Source organism: Eumetopias jubatus, unplaced genomic scaffold (genome assembly GCF_037043125.1).
Source record: "Eumetopias jubatus isolate StellerSeaLion01/CBP00866 unplaced genomic scaffold, mEumJub1_p1.0 scaffold_10, whole genome shotgun sequence".
Classification (NCBI taxonomy): Eukaryota; Metazoa; Chordata; class Mammalia; order Carnivora; family Otariidae; genus Eumetopias; species Eumetopias jubatus.
In genome coordinates, this window is record NW_028274816.1 from 571,995 (window position 1) to 594,235 (window position 22,241).

Consider the following 22,241-nt stretch of genomic DNA (forward strand, 5'->3'; position numbering starts at 1 on the left):
ACACAGGTAGCAACCTTTTCGACCTTAGCCGCAGCAACTTCTTCCTAGAAACATCGCCAAAGGCACGGGAAGCCAGGGCAAAAATGAACTATTGGGATTTCATCAAGATAAAAAGCTTTTGCACAGCAAAAGAAACAGTCCACAAATCCAAAAGACAACCGACAGAATGGGAGAAAATATTCGCAAATGACCTATCAGACAAAGGGCTAGTATCCAAAATCTATAAAGAACTTATCAAACTCAACACCCAAAGAACAAATAATCCAATCAAGAAAGGGGCAGAAGACATGAACAGACATCTCTCCAAAGAAGACATCCAAATGGCCAAGAGGCACATGAAAAAGTGCTCAACATCGCTCGGCATCAGGGAAATCCAAATCAAAACCTCCATGAGATACCACCTCACACCCGTCAGAATGGCTAAAATTAACAAGTCAGGGAACGACAGATGTTGGCGGGGATGTGGAGAAAGGGGAACCCTCCTCCACTGTTGGTGGGAATGCAAGCTGGGGCAACCCCTCTGGAAAACAGTATGGAGGTTCCTCAAACAGTTGAAATTAGAGCTACCGTTCGATCCAGCAATTGCACTACTGGGTATTGACCACAAAGATACAAATGTAGGGACCCGAAGGGGTACGTGTACCCCAATGATTATAGCAGCATTGTCCACCATAGCCAAACGGTGGAAAGAGCCAAGATGCCCATCGACAGATGAATGGCTAAAGAAGAGGTGGTATATATACACAATGGAATATTATGCAGCCATCAAAAGGAATGAGACCTTGCCATTTGCAACGACGTGGATGGAACTGGAGGGTGTTATGCTGAGTGAAATAAGTCAATCAGAGAAAGACACGTATCCCATGACCTCACTGATATGAGGAATTCTTAATCTCAGGAAAGAAGCTGAGTGTTACTGGAGTGGTTGGGGGTGGGAGGGATGGGGTGGCTGGGTGATAGACATTGGGGAGGGTATGTGCTACGGTGAGCGCTGTGAATGGTGCAAGACTGTTGAATCACAGATCTGTACTTCTGAAACAAATAACGCAACATATTTTAAGAAAAAAGACAAAGAAGAAGATAACAGGAGAGGAAGCAAAGGGGAGTATGTCAGAGGGGGAGACGAACCATGAGAGATGATGGACTCTGAAAAACAAACGGAGGGTTCTAGAGGGGAGGGGCGTAGGGGGATGGGTTAGCCTGGTGATGGGTATTGAGGAGGGCACGTTCTGCATGGAGCACTGGGTGTTATGAACAAACAATGAATCGTGGAACACTGCACCAAAAACTAATGATGTAATATATGGTGATTAAGATAACAATTAAAAAAAAAAAGCCAAAACAACAAGAACAACAGAAAACAAAAGACACAGGCTATCAGATTGGATTAAAAAACAAGACCCATCCATATGCTGTCTGCAAGAGACTCCTTTTAGACCGAAAGACACCCCCAGATTGAAAGTGAGGGGGTGGAAAACCACTTACCATGCTAATGGACACCAAAAGAAAGCTGGGGTGGCAATCCTTATATCAGACAAACTAGATTTTAAAACAAAGACTGTAACAAGAGATGAGGCAGGACACTATATCCTACTTAAAGGGTCTATCCAACAAGAAGATCTAACAATTGTAAATATCTATGCCCCGAACATGGGAGCAGCCAATTATATAAGGCAATTAATAACAAAAGCAAAGAAACACATGGACAACAATACAATAATAGTGGGGGACTTTAACACCCCCCTGACTGAAATGGACAGATCATCTAAGCAAAAGATCAACAAGGAAATAAAGACTTTAAATGACACACTGGACCAAATGGACTTCACAGACATATTCAGAGCATTCCATCCCAAAGCAACGGAATACACATTCTTCTCTAGTGCCCATGGAACATTCTCCAGAATTGATCACATCCCAGGTCACAAATCAGGTCTCAATCGGTACCAAAAGATTGGGATCATTCCCTGCATATTTTCAGACCACAATGCTTTGAGACTAGAACTCAACCACAAGAGGAAAGTCGGAAGGAACTCAAATACATGGAGGCTAAAGAGCATCCTACTAAAGAATGAATGGGTCAACCAAGAAATTAAAGAAGAATTAAAAAAATTCATGGAAACCTATGAAAATGGAAACACAACTGTTCAAAATCTTTGGGATACAGCAAAGGCAGTCCTGAGAGGAAAGTATATAGCAATACATGCCTTTCTCAAGAAACAAGAAAGGTCTCAAATACACAACCTAACCCTACACCTAAAGGAGCTGGAGAAAGAACAGCAAATAAAGCCTAAACCCAGCAGGAGAAGAGAAATCATAAAGATCAGAGCAGAAATCAATGAACTAGAAACCAAAAGAACAGTAGAACAGATCAACGAAACTAGGAGCTGGTTCTTTGAAAGAATTAACAAGATTGATAAACCCCTGGCCAGACTGATCAAAAAGAAAAGAGAAATGACCCAAATCAACAAAATCATGAATGAAAGAGGAGAGATCACAACCAACACCAAAGCAATACAAACAACTATAAGAACATATTATGAGCAACTCTATGCCAGCAAATGAGATAACCTGGAAGAAATGGGTGCATTCCTAGAGATGTATCTACCAAAATTGAGCCAGGAAGAAATAGAAAACCTGAACAGACCTATAACCACGAAGGAAATTGAAACAGTCATCAAAAATCTCCCAAGAAACAAAAGCCCAGGGCCAGATGGCTTCCCAGGGGAATTCTATCAGACATTTCAAGAGGAATTAATACCTATTCTCCTGAAAGTGTTCCAAAAAATAGAAATGGAAGGGAAACTTCCAAACTCATTTTATGAGGCCAGCATTACCTTGATCCCAAAACCAGACAAAGACCCCATCCAAAAGGAGAATTACACACCAAGATCCTTGATGAACATGGATGCGAAAATTCTCACCAAAACCCTAGCCAATAGGATCCAACAGTACATTAAAAGGATTATTCACCAGGACCAAGAGGGATTTAGTCCTGGGCTGCAAGGCTGGTTCAACATCCGCAAATCAAGCAACGTGATACCATACATTAACAAAAGAAAGAACAAGAATCATAGGATCCTCTCCATAGATGCAGAAAAAGCATTTGACAAAGTACAACATCCTTTCTTGATCAAAACTCTTCAGAGTATAGGGATAGAGGGTACATACCTCAACATCATAAAAGCCATCTATGAAAAACCTACAGCGAATATCATTCTCAATGGGGAAAGGCTGAGAGCTTTTCCCCTAAGGTCAGGAAGGCGGCACGGATGTCCACTCGCACCACTGCTATTCCACATAGTATTAGAAGTCGTAGCCACAGCAATCAGACAACAAAAAGAAATCAAAGGCATCCAAATCGGCAAAGAGGAAGTCAAACTCTCACTCTTGGCAGATGATATGATACTGTATGTGGAAAACCCAAAAGACTCCACCCCAAAGCTGCTAGAACTCATACAGGAATTCAGTCAAGTAGCAGGATATAAAATCAATGCACAGAAATCAGTGGCATTCCTATACACCAACAACAAGACAGAAGAGAGACAAATCAAGGAGTCGATCCCATTTACAATTGCACCCAAAACCATTCGATACCTAGGAAGAAATCTAACCAAAGAGGCAAAGGATCTGTACTCAGAAAACGATAAAATACTCATGAAAGAAATTGAAGAAGACACAAAGAAAGGGAAAAACGTTCCATGCTCATGGATTGGGAGAATCAACATTGTGAAGATGTCAATGCTACCTAGAGCAATCGACACATTCAATGCAATCCCCATCAAACTACCATCCACTTTTTTCAAAGAAATGGAACAAAGAATCCTAAAATTTGTATGGAACCAGAAGAGACCCAGAATAGCCAGAGGAATACTGAAAAAGAAAAGCAAAGCTGGCGGCATCACAATTCCCGACTTCCAGCTCTATTACAAAGCTGTGATCATCAAGACACTATGGTACTGGCACAAAAACAGACACATCGGTCAATGGAACAGAATCGAGAGCCCAGAAATGGACCCTCAACTCTATGGTCAACTTATTGTTGACAAAGCAGGAAAGAATGTCCAAGGGCAAAAAGACAGTCTCTTCAACAAATGGTGTTGGGAAAATTGGACAGCCACATGCAGAAGAATGAAAGTGGACCATTTCCTTACACCACACACAAAAATAGACTCCAAATGGTTGAAAGACCTAAACGGGAGACAGGAGTCCATCCAAATCCTAAAGGAGAACACAGGTAGCAACCTTTTCGACCTTAGCCGCAGCAACTTCTTCCTAGAAACATCGCCAAAGGCACGGGAAGCCAGGGCAAAAATGAACTATTGGGATTTCATCAAGATAAAAAGCTTTTGCACAGCAAAAGAAACAGTCCACAAATCCAAAAGACAACCGACAGAATGGGAGAAAATATTCGCAAATGACCTATCAGACAAAGGGCTAGTATCCAAAATCTATAAAGAACTTATCAAACTCAACACCCAAAGAACAAATAATCCAATCAAGAAAGGGGCAGAAGACATGAACAGACATCTCTCCAAAGAAGACATCCAAATGGCCAAGAGGCACATGAAAAAGTGCTCAACATCGCTCGGCATCAGGGAAATCCAAATCAAAACCTCCATGAGATACCACCTCACACCCGTCAGAATGGCTAAAATTAACAAGTCAGGGAACGACAGATGTTGGCGGGGATGTGGAGAAAGGGGAACCCTCCTCCACTGTTGGTGGGAATGCAAGCTGGGGCAACCCCTCTGGAAAACAGTATGGAGGTTCCTCAAACAGTTGAAATTAGAGCTACCGTTCGATCCAGCAATTGCACTACTGGGTATTGACCACAAAGATACAAATGTAGGGACCCGAAGGGGTACGTGTACCCCAATGATTATAGCAGCATTGTCCACCATAGCCAAACGGTGGAAAGAGCCAAGATGCCCATCGACAGATGAATGGCTAAAGAAGAGGTGGTATATATACACAATGGAATATTATGCAGCCATCAAAAGGAATGAGACCTTGCCATTTGCAACGACGTGGATGGAACTGGAGGGTGTTATGCTGAGTGAAATAAGTCAATCAGAGAAAGACACGTATCCCATGACCTCACTGATATGAGGAATTCTTAATCTCAGGAAAGAAGCTGAGTGTTACTGGAGTGGTTGGGGGTGGGAGGGATGGGGTGGCTGGGTGATAGACATTGGGGAGGGTATGTGCTACGGTGAGCGCTGTGAATGGTGCAAGACTGTTGAATCACAGATCTGTACTTCTGAAACAAATAACGCAACATATTTTAAGAAAAAAGACAAAGAAGAAGATAACAGGAGAGGAAGCAAAGGGGAGTATGTCAGAGGGGGAGACGAACCATGAGAGATGATGGACTCTGAAAAACAAACGGAGGGTTCTAGAGGGGAGGGGCGTAGGGGGATGGGTTAGCCTGGTGATGGGTATTGAGGAGGGCACGTTCTGCATGGAGCACTGGGTGTTATGAACAAACAATGAATCGTGGAACACTGCACTAAAAACTAATGATGTAATATATGGTGATTAAGATAACAATTAAAAAAAAAAGCCAAAACAACAACCACAACAAAAAACAAAAGACACAGGCTATCAGATTGGATTAAAAAACAAGACCCATCCATATGCTGTCTGCAAGAGACTCCTTTTAGACCGAAAGACACCCCCAGATTGAAAGTGAGGGGGTGGAAAACCACTTACCATGCTAATGGACACCAAAAGAAAGCTGGGGTGGCAATCCTTATATCAGACAAACTAGATTTTAAAACAAAGACTGTAACAAGAGATGAGGCAGGACACTATATCCTACTTAAAGGGTCTATCCAACAAGAAGATCTAACAATTGTAAATATCTATGCCCCGAACATGGGAGCAGCCAATTATATAAGGCAATTAATAACAAAAGCAAAGAAACACATTGACAACAATACAATAATAGTGGGGGACTTTAACACCCCCCTGACTGAAATGGACAGATCATCTAAGCAAAAGATCAACAAGGAAATAAAGACTTTAAATGACACACTGGACCAAATGGACCTCACAGACATTTTCAGAGCATTCCATCCCAAAGCAACGGAATACACATTCTTCTCTAGTGCCCATGGAACATTCTCCAGAATTGATCACATCCCAGGTCACAAATCAGGTCTCAATCGGTACCAAAAGATTGGGATCATTCCCTGCATATTTTCAGACCACAATGCTTTGAGACTAGAACTCAACCACAAGAGGAAAGTCGGAAGGAACTCAAATACATGGAGGCTAAAGAGCATCCTACTAAAGAATGAATGGGTCAACCAAGAAATTAAAGAAGAATTAAAAAAATTCATGGAAACCAATGAAAATGGAAACACAACTGTTCAAAATCTTTGGGATACAGCAAAGGCAGTCCTGAGAGGAAAGTATATAGCAATACATGACTTTCTCAAGAAACAAGAAAGGCCTCAAATACACAACCTAACCCTACACCTAAAGGAGCTGGAGAAAGAACAGCAAATAAAGCCTAAACCCAGCAGGAGAAGAGAAATCATAAAGATCAGAGCAGAAATCAATGAACTAGAAACCAAAAGAACAGTAGAACAGATCAACGAAACTAGGAGCTGGTTCTTTGAAAGAATTAACAAGATTGATAAACCCCTGGCCAGACTGATCAAAAAGAAAAGAGAAATGACCCAAATCAACAAAATCATGAATGAAAGAGGAGAGATCACAACCAACACCAAAGCAATACAAACAACTATAAGAACATATTATGAGCAACTCTATGCCAGCAAATGAGATAACCTGGAAGAAATGGGTGCATTCCTAGAGATGTATCAACTACCAAAATTGAGCCAGGAAGAAATAGAAAACCTGAACAGACCTATAACCACGAAGGAAATTGAAACAGTCATCAAAAATCTCCCAAGAAACAAAAGCCCAGGGCCAGATGGCTTCCCAGGGGAATTCTATCAGACATTTCAAGAGGAATTAATACCTATTCTCCTGAAAATGTTCCAAAAAATAGAAATGGAAGGGAAACTTCCAAACTCATTTTATGAGGCCAGCATTACCTTGATCCCAAAACCAGACAAAGACCCCATCCAAAAGGAGAATTACACACCAAGATCCTTGATGAACATGGATGCGAAAATTCTCACCAAAACCCTAGCCAATAGGATCCAACAGTACATTAAAAGGATTATTCACCAGGACCAAGAGGGATTTAGTCCTGGGCTGCAAGGCTGGTTCAACATCCGCAAATCAAGCAACGTGATACCATACATTAACAAAAGAAAGAACAAGAATCATAGGATCCTCTCCATAGATGCAGAAAAAGCATTTGACAAAGTACAACATCCTTTCTTGATCAAAACTCTTCAGAGTATAGGGATAGAGGGTACATGCCTCAACATCATAAAAGCCATCTATGAAAAACCTACAGCGAATATCATTCTCAATGGGGAAAGGCTGAGAGCTTTTCCCCTAAGGTCAGGAACGCGGCACGGATGTCCACTCGCACCACTGCTATTCCACATAGTATTAGCAGTCGTAGCCACAGCAATCAGACAACAAAAAGAAATCAAAGGCATCCAAATCGGCAAAGAGGAAGTCAAACTCTCACGCTTGGCAGATGATATGATACTGTATGTGGAAAACCCAAAAGACTCCACCCCAAAGCTGCTAGAACTCATACAGGAATTCAGTCAAGTAGCAGGATATAAAATCAATGCACAGAAATCAGTGGCATTCCTATACACCAACAACAAGACAGAAGAGAGACAAATCAAGGAGTCGATCCCATTTACAATTACACCCAAAAGCATTCGATACCTAGGAAGAAATCTAACCAAAGAGGCAAAGGATCTGTACTCAGAAAACGATAAAATACTCATGAAAGGAATTGAAGAGGACACAAAGAAAGGGAAAAACGTTCCATGCTCATGGATTGGGAGAATCAACATTGTGAAGATGTCAATGCTACCTAGAGCAATCGACACATTCAATGCAATCCCCATCAAACTACCATCCACTTTTTTCAAAGAAATGGAACAAAGAATCCTAAAATTTGTATGGAACCAGAAGAGACCCAGAATAGCCAGAGGAATACTGAAAAAGAAAAGCAAAGCTGGCGGCATCACAATTCCCGACTTCCAGCTCTATTACAAAGCTGTGATCATCAAGACACTATGGTACTGGCACAAAAACAGACACATCGGTCAATGGAACAGAATCGAGAGCCCAGAAATGGACCCTCAACTCTATGGTCAACTTATTGTTGACAAAGCAGGAAAGAATGTCCAAGGGCAAAAAGACAGTCTCTTCAACAAATGGTGTTGGGAAAATTGGACAGCCACATGCAGAAGAATGAAAGTGGACCATTTCCTTACACCACACACAAAAATAGACTCCAAATGGTTGAAAGACCTAAACGGGAGACAGGAGTCCATCCAAATCCTAAAGGAGAACACAGGTAGCAACCTTTTCGACCTTAGCCGCAGCAACTTCTTCCTAGAAACATCGCCAAAGGCACGGGAAGCCAGGGCAAAAATGAACTATTGGGATTTCATCAAGATAAAAAGCTTTTGCACAGCAAAAGAAACAGTCCACAAAACCAAAAGACAACCGACAGAATGGGAGAAAATATTTGCAAATGACCTATCAGACAAAGGGCTAGTATCCAAAATCTATAAAGAACTTATCAAACTCAACACCCAAAGAACAAATAATCCAATCAAGAAAGGGGCAGAAGACATGAACAGACATCTCTCCAAAGAAGACATCCAAATGGCCAAGAGGCACATGAAAAAGTGCTCAACATCGCTCGGCATCAGGGAAATCCAAATCAAAACCTCCATGAGATACCACCTCACACCCGTCAGAATGGCTAAAATTAACAAGTCAGGGAACGACAGATGTTGGCGGGGATGTGGAGAAAGGGGAACCCTCCTCCACTGTTGGTGGGAATGCAAGCTGGGGCAACCCCTCTGGAAAACAGTATGGAGGTTCCTCAAACAGTTGAAATTAGAGCTACCGTTCGATCCAGCAATTGCACTACTGGGTATTGACCACAAAGATACAAATGTAGGGACCCGAAGGGGTACGTGTACCCCAATGATTATAGCAGCATTGTCCACCATAGCCAAACGGTGGAAAGAGCCAAGATGCCCATCGACAGATGAATGGCTAAAGAAGAGGTGGTATATATACACAATGGAATATTATGCAGCCATCAAAAGGAATGAGACCTTGCCATTTGCAACGACGTGGATGGAACTGGAGGGTGTTATGCTGAGTGAAATAAGTCAATCAGAGAAAGACACGTATCCCATGACCTCACTGATATGAGGAATTCTTAATCTCAGGAAAGAAGCTGAGTGTTACTGGAGTGGTTGGGGGTGGGAGGGATGGGGTGGCTGGGTGATAGACATTGGGGAGGGTATGTGCTACGGTGAGCGCTGTGAATGGTGCAAGACTGTTGAATCACAGATCTGTACTTCTGAAACAAATAACGCAACATATTTTAAGAAAAAAGACAAAGAAGAAGATAACAGGAGAGGAAGCAAAGGGGAGTATGTCAGAGGGGGAGACGAACCATGAGAGATGATGGACTCTGAAAAACAAACGGAGGGTTCTAGAGGGGAGGGGCGTAGGGGGATGGGTTAGCCTGGTGATGGGTATTGAGGAGGGCACGTTCTGCATGGAGCACTGGGTGTTATGAACAAACAATGAATCGTGGAACACTGCACCAAAAACTAATGATGTAATATATGGTGATTAAGATAACAATTAAAAAAAAAAAGCCAAAACAACAACCACAACAGAAAACAAAAGACACAGGCTATCAGATTGGATTAAAAAACAAGACCCATCCATATGCTGTCTGCAAGAGACTCCTTTTAGACCGAAAGACACCCCCAGATTGAAAGTGAGGGGGTGGAAAACCACTTACCATGCTAATGGACACCAAAAGAAAGCTGGGGTGGCAATCCTTATATCAGACAAACTAGATTTTAAAACAAAGACTGTAACAAGAGATGAGGCAGGACACTATATCCTACTTAAAGGGTCTATCCAACAAGAAGATCTAACAATTGTAAATATCTATGCCCCGAACATGGGAGCAGCCAATTATATAAGGCAATTAATAACAAAAGCAAAGAAACACATTGACAACAATACAATAATAGTGGGGGACTTTAACACCCCACTGACTGAAATGGACAGATCATCTAAGCAAAAGATCAACAAGGAAATAAAGACTTTAAATGACACACTGGACCAAATGGACTTCACAGACATATTCAGAGCATTCCATCCCAAAGCAACGGAATACACATTCTTCTCTAGTGCCCATGGAACATTCTCCAGAATTGATCACATCCCAGGTCACAAATCAGGTCTCAATCGGTACCAAAAGATTGGGATCATTCCCTGCATCTTTTCAGACCACAATGCTTTGAGACTAGAACTCAACCACAAGAGGAAAGTCGGAAGGAACTCAAATACATGGAGGCTAAAGAGCATCCTACTAAAGAATGAATGGGTCAACCAAGAAATTAAAGAAGAATTAAAAAAATTCATGGAAACCAATGAAAATGGAAACACAACTGTTCAAAATCTTTGGGATACAGCAAAGGCAGTCCTGAGAGGAAAGTATATAGCAATACATGCCTTTCTCAAGAAACAAGAAAGGTCTCAAATACACAACCTAACCCTACACCTAAAGGAGCTGGAGAAAGAACAGCAAATAAAGCCTAAACCCAGCAGGAGAAGAGAAATCATAAAGATCAGAGCAGAAATCAATGAACTAGAAACCAAAAGAACAGTAGAACAGATCAACGAAACTAGGAGCTGGTTCTTTGAAAGAATTAACAAGATTGATAAACCCCTGGCCAGACTGATCAAAAAGAAAAGAGAAATGACCCAAATCAACAAAATCATGAATGAAAGAGGAGAGATCACAACCAACACCAAAGCAATACAAACAACTATAAGAACATATTATGAGCAACTCTATGCCAGCAAATGAGATAACCTGGAAGAAATGGGTGCATTCCTAGAGATGTATCAACTACCAAAATTGAGCCAGGAAGAAATAGAAAACCTGAACAGACCTATAACCACGAAGGAAATTGAAACAGTCATCAAAAATCTCCCAAGAAACAAAAGCCCAGGGCCAGATGGCTTCCCAGGGGAATTCTATCAGACATTTCAAGAGGAATTAATACCTATTCTCCTGAAAATGTTCCAAAAAATAGAAATGGAAGGGAAACTTCCAAACTCATTTTATGAGGCCAGCATTACCTTGATCCCAAAACCAGACAAAGACCCCATCCAAAAGGAGAATTACACACCAAGATCCTTGATGAACATGGATGCGAAAATTCTCACCAAAACCCTAGCCAATAGGATCCAACAGTACATTAAAAGGATTATTCACCAGGACCAAGAGGGATTTAGTCCTGGGCTGCAAGGCTGGTTCAACATCCGCAAATCAAGCAACGTGATACCATACATTAACAAAAGAAAGAACAAGAATGATAGGATCCTCTCCATAGATGCAGAAAAAGCATTTGACAAAGTACAACATCCTTTCTTGATCAAAACTCTTCAGAGTATAGGGATAGAGGGTACATACCTCAACATCATAAAAGCCATCTATGAAAAACCTACAGCGAATATCATTCTCAATGGGGAAAGGCTGAGAGCTTTTCCCCTAAGGTCAGGAACGCGGCACGGATGTCCACTCGCACCACTGCTATTCCACATAGTATTAGCAGTCGTAGCCACAGCAATCAGACAACAAAAAGAAATCAAAGGCATCCAAATCGGCAAAGAGGAAGTCAAACTCTCACTCTTGGCAGATGATATGATACTGTATGTGGAAAACCCAAAAGACTCCACCCCAAAGCTGCTAGAACTCATACAGGAATTCAGTCAAGTAGCAGGATATAAAATCAATGCACAGAAATCAGTGGCATTCCTATACACCAACAACAAGACAGAAGAGAGACAAATCAAGGAGTCGATCCCATTTACAATTACACCCAAAAGCATTCGATACCTAGGAAGAAATCTAACCAAAGAGGCAAAGAATCTGTACTCAGAAAACGATAAAATACTCATGAAAGAAATTGAAGAGGACACAAAGAAAGGGAAAAACGTTCCATGCTCATGGATTGGGAGAATCAACATTGTGAAGATGTCAATGCTACCTAGAGCAATCGACACATTCAATGCAATCCCCATCAAACTACCATCCACTTTTTTCAAAGAAATGGAACAAAGAATCCTAAAATTTGTATGGAACCAGAAGAGACCCAGAATAGCCAGAGGAATACTGAAAAAGAAAAGCAAAGCTGGCGGCATCACAATTCCCGACTTCCAGCTCTATTACAAAGCTGTGATCATCAAGACACTATGGTACTGGCACAAAAACAGACACATCGGTCAATGGAACAGAATCGAGAGCCCAGAAATGGACCCTCAACTCTATGGTCAACTTATTGTTGACAAAGCAGGAAAGAATGTCCAAGGGCAAAAAGACAGTCTCTTCAACAAATGGTGTTGGGAAAATTGGACAGCCACATGCAGAAGAATGAAAGTGGACCATTTCCTTACACCACACACAAAAATAGACTCCAAATGGTTGAAAGACCTAAACGGGAGACAGGAGTCCATCCAAATCCTAAAGGAGAACACAGGTAGCAACCTTTTCGACCTTAGCCGCAGCAACTTCTTCCTAGAAACATCGCCAAAGGCACGGGAAGCCAGGGCAAAAATGAACTATTGGGATTTCATCAAGATAAAAAGCTTTTGCACAGCAAAAGAAACAGTCCACAAAACCAAAAGACAACCGACAGAATGGGAGAAAATATTTGCAAATGACCTATCAGACAAAGGGCTAGTATCCAAAATCTATAAAGAACTTATCAAACTCAACACCCAAAGAACAAATAATCCAATCAAGAAAGGGGCAGAAGACATGAACAGACATCTCTCCAAAGAAGACATCCAAATGGCCAAGAGGCACATGAAAAAGTGCTCAACATCGCTCGGCATCAGGGAAATCCAAATCAAAACCTCCATGAGATACCACCTCACACCCGTCAGAATGGCTAAAATTAACAAGTCAGGGAACGACAGATGTTGGCGGGGATGTGGAGAAAGGGGAACCCTCCTCCACTGTTGGTGGGAATGCAAGCTGGGGCAACCCCTCTGGAAAACAGTATGGAGGTTCCTCAAACAGTTGAAATTAGAGCTACCGTTCGATCCAGCAATTGCACTACTGGGTATTGACCACAAAGATACAAATGTAGGGACCCGAAGGGGTACGTGTACCCCAATGATTATAGCAGCATTGTCCACCATAGCCAAACGGTGGAAAGAGCCAAGATGCCCATCGACAGATGAATGGCTAAAGAAGAGGTGGTATATATACACAATGGAATATTATGCAGCCATCAAAAGGAATGAGACCTTGCCATTTGCAACGACGTGGATGGAACTGGAGGGTGTTATGCTGAGTGAAATAAGTCAATCAGAGAAAGACACGTATCCCATGACCTCACTGATATGAGGAATTCTTAATCTCAGGAAAGAAGCTGAGTGTTACTGGAGTGGTTGGGGGTGGGAGGGATGGGGTGGCTGGGTGATAGACATTGGGGAGGGTATGTGCTACGGTGAGCGCTGTGAATGGTGCAAGACTGTTGAATCACAGATCTGTACTTCTGAAACAAATAACGCAACATATTTTAAGAAAAAAGACAAAGAAGAAGATAACAGGAGAGGAAGCAAAGGGGAGTATGTCAGAGGGGGAGACGAACCATGAGAGATGATGGACTCTGAAAAACAAACGGAGGGTTCTAGAGGGGAGGGGCGTAGGGGGATGGGTTAGCCTGGTGATGGGTATTGAGGAGGGCACGTTCTGCATGGAGCACTGGGTGTTATGAACAAACAATGAATCGTGGAACACTGCACCAAAAACTAATGATGTAATATATGGTGATTAAGATAACAATTAAAAAAAAAAAGCCAAAACAACAACCACAACAGAAAACAAAAGACACAGGCTATCAGATTGGATTAAAAAACAAGACCCATCCATATGCTGTCTGCAAGAGACTCCTTTTAGACCGAAAGACACCCCCAGATTGAAAGTGAGGGGTGGAAAACCACTTACCATGCTAATGGACACCAAAAGAAAGCTGGGGTGGCAATCCTTATATCAGACAAACTAGATTTTAAAACAAAGACTGTAACAAGAGATGAGGCAGGACACTATATCCTACTTAAAGGGTCTATCCAACAAGAAGATCTAACAATTGTAAATATCTATGCCCCGAACATGGGAGCAGCCAATTATGTAAGGCAATTAATAACAAAAGCAAAGAAACACATGGACAACAATACAATAATAGTGGGGGACTTTAACACCCCCCTGACTGAAATGGACAGATCATCTAAGCAAAAGATCAACAAGGAAATAAAGACTTTAAATGACACACTGGACCAAATGGACTTCACAGACATATTCAGAGCATTCCATCCCAAAGCAACGGAATACACATTCTTCTCTAGTGCCCATGGAACATTCTCCAGAATTGATCACATCCCAGGTCACAAATCAGGTCTCAATCGGTACCAAAAGATTGGGATCATTCCCTGCATATTTTCAGACCACAATGCTTTGAGACTAGAACTCAACCACAAGAGGAAAGTCGGAAGGAACTCAAATACATGGAGGCTAAAGAGCATCCTACTAAAGAATGAATGGGTCAACCAAGAAATTAAAGAAGAATTAAAAAAATTCATGGAAACCAATGAAAATGGAAACACAACTGTTCAAAATCTTTGGGATACAGCAAAGGCAGTCCTGAGAGGAAAGTATATAGCAATACATGCCTTTCTCAAGAAACAAGAAAGGTCTCAAATACACAACCTAACCCTACACCTAAAGGAGCTGGAGAAAGAACAGCAAATAAAGCCTAAACCCAGCAGGAGAAGAGAAATCATAAAGATCAGAGCAGAAATCAATGAACTAGAAACCAAAAGAACAGTAGAACAGATCAACGAAACTAGGAGCTGGTTCTTTGAAAGAATTAACAAGATTGATAAACCCCTGGCCAGACTGATCAAAAAGAAAAGAGAAATGACCCAAATCAACAAAATCATGAATGAAAGAGGAGAGATCACAACCAACACCAAAGCAATACAAACAACTATAAGAACATATTATGAGCAACTCTATGCCAGCAAATGAGATAACCTGGAAGAAATGGGTGCATTCCTAGAGATGTATCAACTACCAAAATTGAGCCAGGAAGAAATAGAAAACCTGAACAGACCTATAACCACGAAGGAAATTGAAACAGTCATCAAAAATCTCCCAAGAAACAAAAGCCCAGGGCCAGATGGCTTCCCAGGGGAATTCTATCAGACATTTCAAGAGGAATTAATACCTATTCTCCTGAAAATGTTCCAAAAAATAGAAATGGAAGGGAAACTTCCAAACTCATTTTATGAGGCCAGCATTACCTTGATCCCAAAACCAGACAAAGACCCCATCCAAAAGGAGAATTACACACCAAGATCCTTGATGAACATGGATGCGAAAATTCTCACCAAAACCCTAGCCAATAGGATCCAACAGTACATTAAAAGGATTATTCACCAGGACCAAGAGGGATTTAGTCCTGGGCTGCAAGGCTGGTTCAACATCCGCAAATCAAGCAACGTGATACCATACATTAACAAAAGAAAGAACAAGAATCATAGGATCCTCTCCATAGATGCAGAAAAAGCATTTGACAAAGTACAACATCCTTTCTTGATCAAAACTCTTCAGAGTATAGGGATAGAGGGTACATACCTCAACATCATAAAAGCCATCTATGAAAAACCTACAGCGAATATCATTCTCAATGGGGAAAGGCTGAGAGCTTTTCCCCTAAGGTCAGGAACGCGGCACGGATGTCCACTCGCACCACTGCTATTCCACATAGTATTAGCAGTCGTAGCCACAGCAATCAGACAACAAAAAGAAATCAAAGGCATCCAAATCGGCAAAGAGGAAGTCAAACTCTCACTCTTGGCAGATGATATGATACTGTATGTGGAAAACCCAAAAGACTCCACCCCAAAGCTGCTAGAACTCATACAGGAATTCAGTCAAGTAGCAGGATATAAAATCAATGCACAGAAATCAGTGGCATTCCTATACACCAACAACAAGACAGAAGAGAGACAAATCAAGGAGTCGATCCCATTTACAATTACACCCAAAACCATTCGATACCTAGGAAGAAATCTAACCAAAGAGGCAAAGGATCTGTACTCAGAAAACGATAAAATACTCATGAAAGAAATTGAAGAGGACACAAAGAAAGGGAAAAACGTTCCATGCTCATGGATTGGGAGAATCAACATTGTGAAGATGTCAATGGTACCTAGAGCAATCGACACATTCAATGCAATCCCCATCAAACTACCATCCACTTTTTTCAAAGAAATGGAACAAAGAATCCTAAAATTTGTATGGAACCAGAAGAGACCCAGAATAGCCAGAGGAATACTGAAAAAGAAAAGCAAAGCTGGCGGCATCACAATTCCCGACTTCCAGCTCTATTACAAAGCTGTGATCATCAAGACACTATGGTACTGGCACAAAAACAGACACATCGGTCAATGGAACAGAATCGAGAGCCCAGAAATGGACCCTCAACTCTATGGTCAACTTATTGTTGACAAAGCAGGAAAGAATGTCCAAGGGCAAAAAGACAGTCTCTTCAACAAATGGTGTTGGGAAAATTGGACAGCCACATGCAGAAGAATGAAAGTGGACCATTTCCTTACACCACACACAAAAATAGACTCCAAATGGTTGAAAGACCTAAACGGGAGACAGGAGTCCATCCAAATCCTAAAGGAGAACACAGGTAGCAACCTTTTCGACCTTAGCCGCAGCGACTTCTTCCTAGAAACATCGCCAAAGGCACGGGAAGCCAGGGCAAAAATGAACTATTGGGATTTCATCAAGATAAAAAGCTTTTGCACAGCAAAAGAAACAGTCCACAAAACCAAAAGACAACCGACAGAATGGGAGAAAATATTTGCAAATGACCTATCAGACAAAGGGCTAGTATCCAAAATCTATAAAGAACTTATCAAACTCAACACCCAAAGAACAAATAATCCAATCAAGAAAGGGGCAGAAGACATGAACAGACATCTCTCCAAAGAAGACATCCAAATGGCCAAGAGGCACATGAAAAAGTGCTCAACATCGCTCGGCATCAGGGAAATCCAAATCAAAACCTCCATGAGATACCACCTCACACCCGTCAGAATGGCTAAAATTAACAAGTCAGGGAACGACAGATGTTGGCGGGGATGTGGAGAAAGGGGAACCCTCCTCCACTGTTGGTGGGAATGCAAGCTGGGGCAACCCCTCTGGAAAACAGTATGGAGGTTCCTCAAACAGTTGAAATTAGAGCTACCGTTCGATCCAGCAATTGCACTACTGGGTATTGACCACAAAGATACAAATGTAGGGACCCGAAGGGGTACGTGTACCCCAATGATTATAGCAGCATTGTCCACCATAGCCAAACGGTGGAAAGAGCCAAGATGCCCATCGACAGATGAATGGCTAAAGAAGAGGTGGTATATATACACAATGGAATATTATGCAGCCATCAAAAGGAATGAGACCTTGCCATTTGCAACGACGTGGATGGAACTGGAGGGTGTTATGCTGAGTGAAATAAGTCAATCAGAGAAAGACACGTATCCCATGACCTCACTGATATGAGGAATTCTTAATCTCAGGAAAGAAGCTGAGTGTTACTGGAGTGGTTGGGGGTGGGAGGGATGGGGTGGCTGGGTGATAGACATTGGGGAGGGTATGTGCTACGGTGAGCGCTGTGAATGGTGCAAGACTGTTGAATCACAGATCTGTACTTCTGAAACAAATAACGCAACATATTTTAAGAAAAAAGACAAAGAAGAAGATAACAGGAGAGGAAGCAAAGGGGAGTATGTCAGAGGGGGAGACGAACCATGAGAGATGATGGACTCTGAAAAACAAACGGAGGGTTCTAGAGGGGAGGGGCGTAGGGGGATGGGTTAGCCTGGTGATGGGTATTGAGGAGGGCACGTTCTGCATGGAGCACTGGGTGTTATGAACAAACAATGAATCGTGGAACACTGCACCAAAAACTAATGATGTAATATATGGTGATTAAGATAACAATTAAAAAAAAAAAGCCAAAACAACAACCACAACAGAAAACAAAAGACACAGGCTATCAGATTGGATTAAAAAACAAGACCCATCCATATGCTGTCTGCAAGAGACTCCTTTTAGACCGAAAGACACCCCCAGATTGAAAGTGAGGGGGTGGAAAACCACTTACCATGCTAATGGACACCAAAAGAAAGCTGGGGTGGCAATCCTTATATCAGACAAACTAGATTTTAAAACAAAGACTGTAACAAGAGATGAGGCAGGACACTATATCCTACTTAAAGGGTCTATCCAACAAGAAGATCTAACAATTGTAAATATCTATGCCCCGAACATGGGAGCAGCCAATTATGTAAGGCAATTAATAACAAAAGCAAAGAAACACATGGACAACAATACAATAATAGTGGGGGACTTTAACACCCCCCTGACTGAAATGGACAGATCATCTAAGCAAAAGATCAACAAGGAAATAAAGACTTTAAATGACACACTGGACCAAATGGACTTCACAGACATATTCAGAGCATTCCATCCCAAAGCAACGGAATACACATTCTTCTCTAGTGCCCATGGAACATTCTCCAGAATTGATCACATCCCAGGTCACAAATCAGGTCTCAATCGGTACCAAAAGATTGGGATCATTCCCTGCATATTTTCAGACCACAATGCTTTGAGACTAGAACTCAACCACAAGAGGAAAGTCGGAAGGAACTCAAATACATGGAGGCTAAAGAGCATCCTACTAAAGAATGAATGGGTCAACCAAGAAATTAAAGAAGAATTAAAAAAATTCATGGAAACCAATGAAAATGGAAACACAACTGTTCAAAATCTTTGGGATACAGCAAAGGCAGTCCTGAGAGGAAAGTATATAGCAATACATGCCTTTCTCAAGAAACAAGAAAGGTCTCAAATACACAACCTAACCCTACACCTAAAGGAGCTGGAGAAAGAACAGCAAATAAAGCCTAAACCCAGCAGGAGAAGAGAAATCATAAAGATCAGAGCAGAAATCAATGAACTAGAAACCAAAAGAACAGTAGAACAGATCAACGAAACTAGGAGCTGGTTCTTTGAAAGAATTAACAAGATTGATAAACCCCTGGCCAGACTGATCAAAAAGAAAAGAGAAATGACCCAAATCAACAAAATCATGAATGAAAGAGGAGAGATCACAACCAACACCAAAGCAATACAAACAACTATAAGAACATATTATGAGCAACTCTATGCCAGCAAATGAGATAACCTGGAAGAAATGGGTGCATTCCTAGAGATGTATCAACTACCAAAATTGAGCCAGGAAGAAATAGAAAACCTGAACAGACCTATAACCACGAAGGAAATTGAAACAGTCATCAAAAATCTCCCAAGAAACAAAAGCCCAGGGCCAGATGGCTTCCCAGGGGAATTCTATCAGACATTTCAAGAGGAATTAATACCTATTCTCCTGAAAATGTTCCAAAAAATAGAAATGGAAGGGAAACTTCCAAACTCATTTTATGAGGCCAGCATTACCTTGATCCCAAAACCAGACAAAGACCCCATCCAAAAGGAGAATTACACACCAAGATCCTTGATGAACATGGATGCGAAAATTCTCACCAAAACCCTAGCCAATAGGATCCAACAGTACATTAAAAGGATTATTCACCAGGACCAAGAGGGATTTAGTCCTGGGCTGCAAGGCTGGTTCAACATCCGCAAATCAAGCAACGTGATACCATACATTAACAAAAGAAAGAACAAGAATCATAGGATCCTCTCCATAGATGCAGAAAAAGCATTTGACAAAGTACAACATCCTTTCTTGATCAAAACTCTTCAGAGTATAGGGATAGAGGGTACATACCTCAACATCATAAAAGCCATCTATGAAAAACCTACAGCGAATATCATTCTCAATGGGGAAAGGCTGAGAGCTTTTCCCCTAAGGTCAGGAACGCGGCACGGATGTCCACTCGCACCACTGCTATTCCACATAGTATTAGCAGTCGTAGCCACAGCAATCAGACAACAAAAAGAAATCAAAGGCATCCAAATCGGCAAAGAGGAAGTCAAACTCTCACTCTTGGCAGATGATATGATACTGTATGTGGAAAACCCAAAAGACTCCACCCCAAAGCTGCTAGAACTCATACAGGAATTCAGTCAAGTAGCAGGATATAAAATCAATGCACAGAAATCAGTGGCATTCCTATACACCAACAACAAGACAGAAGAGAGACAAATCAAGGAGTCGATCCCATTTACAATTACACCCAAAACCATTCGATACCTAGGAAGAAATCTAACCAAAGAGGCAAAGGATCTGTACTCAGAAAACGATAAAATACTCATGAAAGAAATTGAAGAGGACACAAAGAAAGGGAAAAACGTTCCATGCTCATGGATTGGGAGAATCAACATTGTGAAGATGTCAATGGTACCTAGAGCAATCGACACATTCAATGCAATCCCCATCAAACTACCATCCACTTTTTTCAAAGAAATGGAACAAAGAATCCTAAAATTTGTATGGAACCAGAAGAGACCCAGAATAGCCAGAGGAATACTGAAAAAGAAAAGCAAAGCTGGCGGCATCACAATTCCCGACTTCCAGCTCTATTACAAAGCTGTGATCATCAAGACACTATGGTACTGGCACAAAAACAGACACATCGGTCAATGGAACAGAATCGAGAGCCCAGAAATGGACCCTCAACTCTATGGTCAACTTATTGTTGACAAAGCAGGAAAGAATGTCCAAGGGCAAAAAGACAGTCTCTTCAACAAATGGTGTTGGGAAAATTGGACAGCCACATGCAGAAGAATGAAAGTGGACCATTTCCTTACACCACACACAAAAATAGACTCCAAATGGTTGAAAGACCTAAACGGGAGACAGGAGTCCATCCAAATCCTAAAGGAGAACACAGGTAGCAACCTTTTCGACCTTAGCCGCAGCGACTTCTTCCTAGAAACATCGCCAAAGGCACGGGAAGCCAGGGCAAAAATGAACTATTGGGATTTCATCAAGATAAAAAGCTTTTGCACAGCAAAAGAAACAGTCCACAAAACCAAAAGACAACCGACAGAATGGGAGAAAATATTTGCAAATGACCTATCAGACAAAGGGCTAGTATCCAAAATCTATAAAGAACTTATCAAACTCAACACCCAAAGAACAAATAATCCAATCAAGAAAGGGGCAGAAGACATGAACAGACATCTCTCCAAAGAAGACATCCAAATGGCCAAGAGGCACATGAAAAAGTGCTCAACATCGCTCGGCATCAGGGAAATCCAAATCAAAACCTCCATGAGATACCACCTCACACCCGTCAGAATGGCTAAAATTAACAAGTCAGGGAACGACAGATGTTGGCGGGGATGTGGAGAAAGGGGAACCCTCCTCCACTGTTGGTGGGAATGCAAGCTGGGGCAACCCCTCTGGAAAACAGTATGGAGGTTCCTCAAACAGTTGAAATTAGAGCTACCGTTCGATCCAGCAATTGCACTACTGGGTATTGACCACAAAGATACAAATGTAGGGACCCGAAGGGGTACGTGTACCCCAATGATTATAGCAGCATTGTCCACCATAGCCAAACGGTGGAAAGAGCCAAGATGCCCATCGACAGATGAATGGCTAAAGAAGAGGTGGTATATATACACAATGGAATATTATGCAGCCATCAAAAGGAATGAGACCTTGCCATTTGCAACGACGTGGATGGAACTGGAGGGTGTTATGCTGAGTGAAATAAGTCAATCAGAGAAAGACACGTATCCCATGACCTCACTGATATGAGGAATTCTTAATCTCAGGAAAGAAGCTGAGTGTTACTGGAGTGGTTGGGGGTGGGAGGGATGGGGTGGCTGGGTGATAGACATTGGGGAGGGTATGTGCTACGGTGAGCGCTGTGAATGGTGCAAGACTGTTGAATCACAGATCTGTACTTCTGAAACAAATAACGCAACATATTTTAAGAAAAAAGACAAAGAA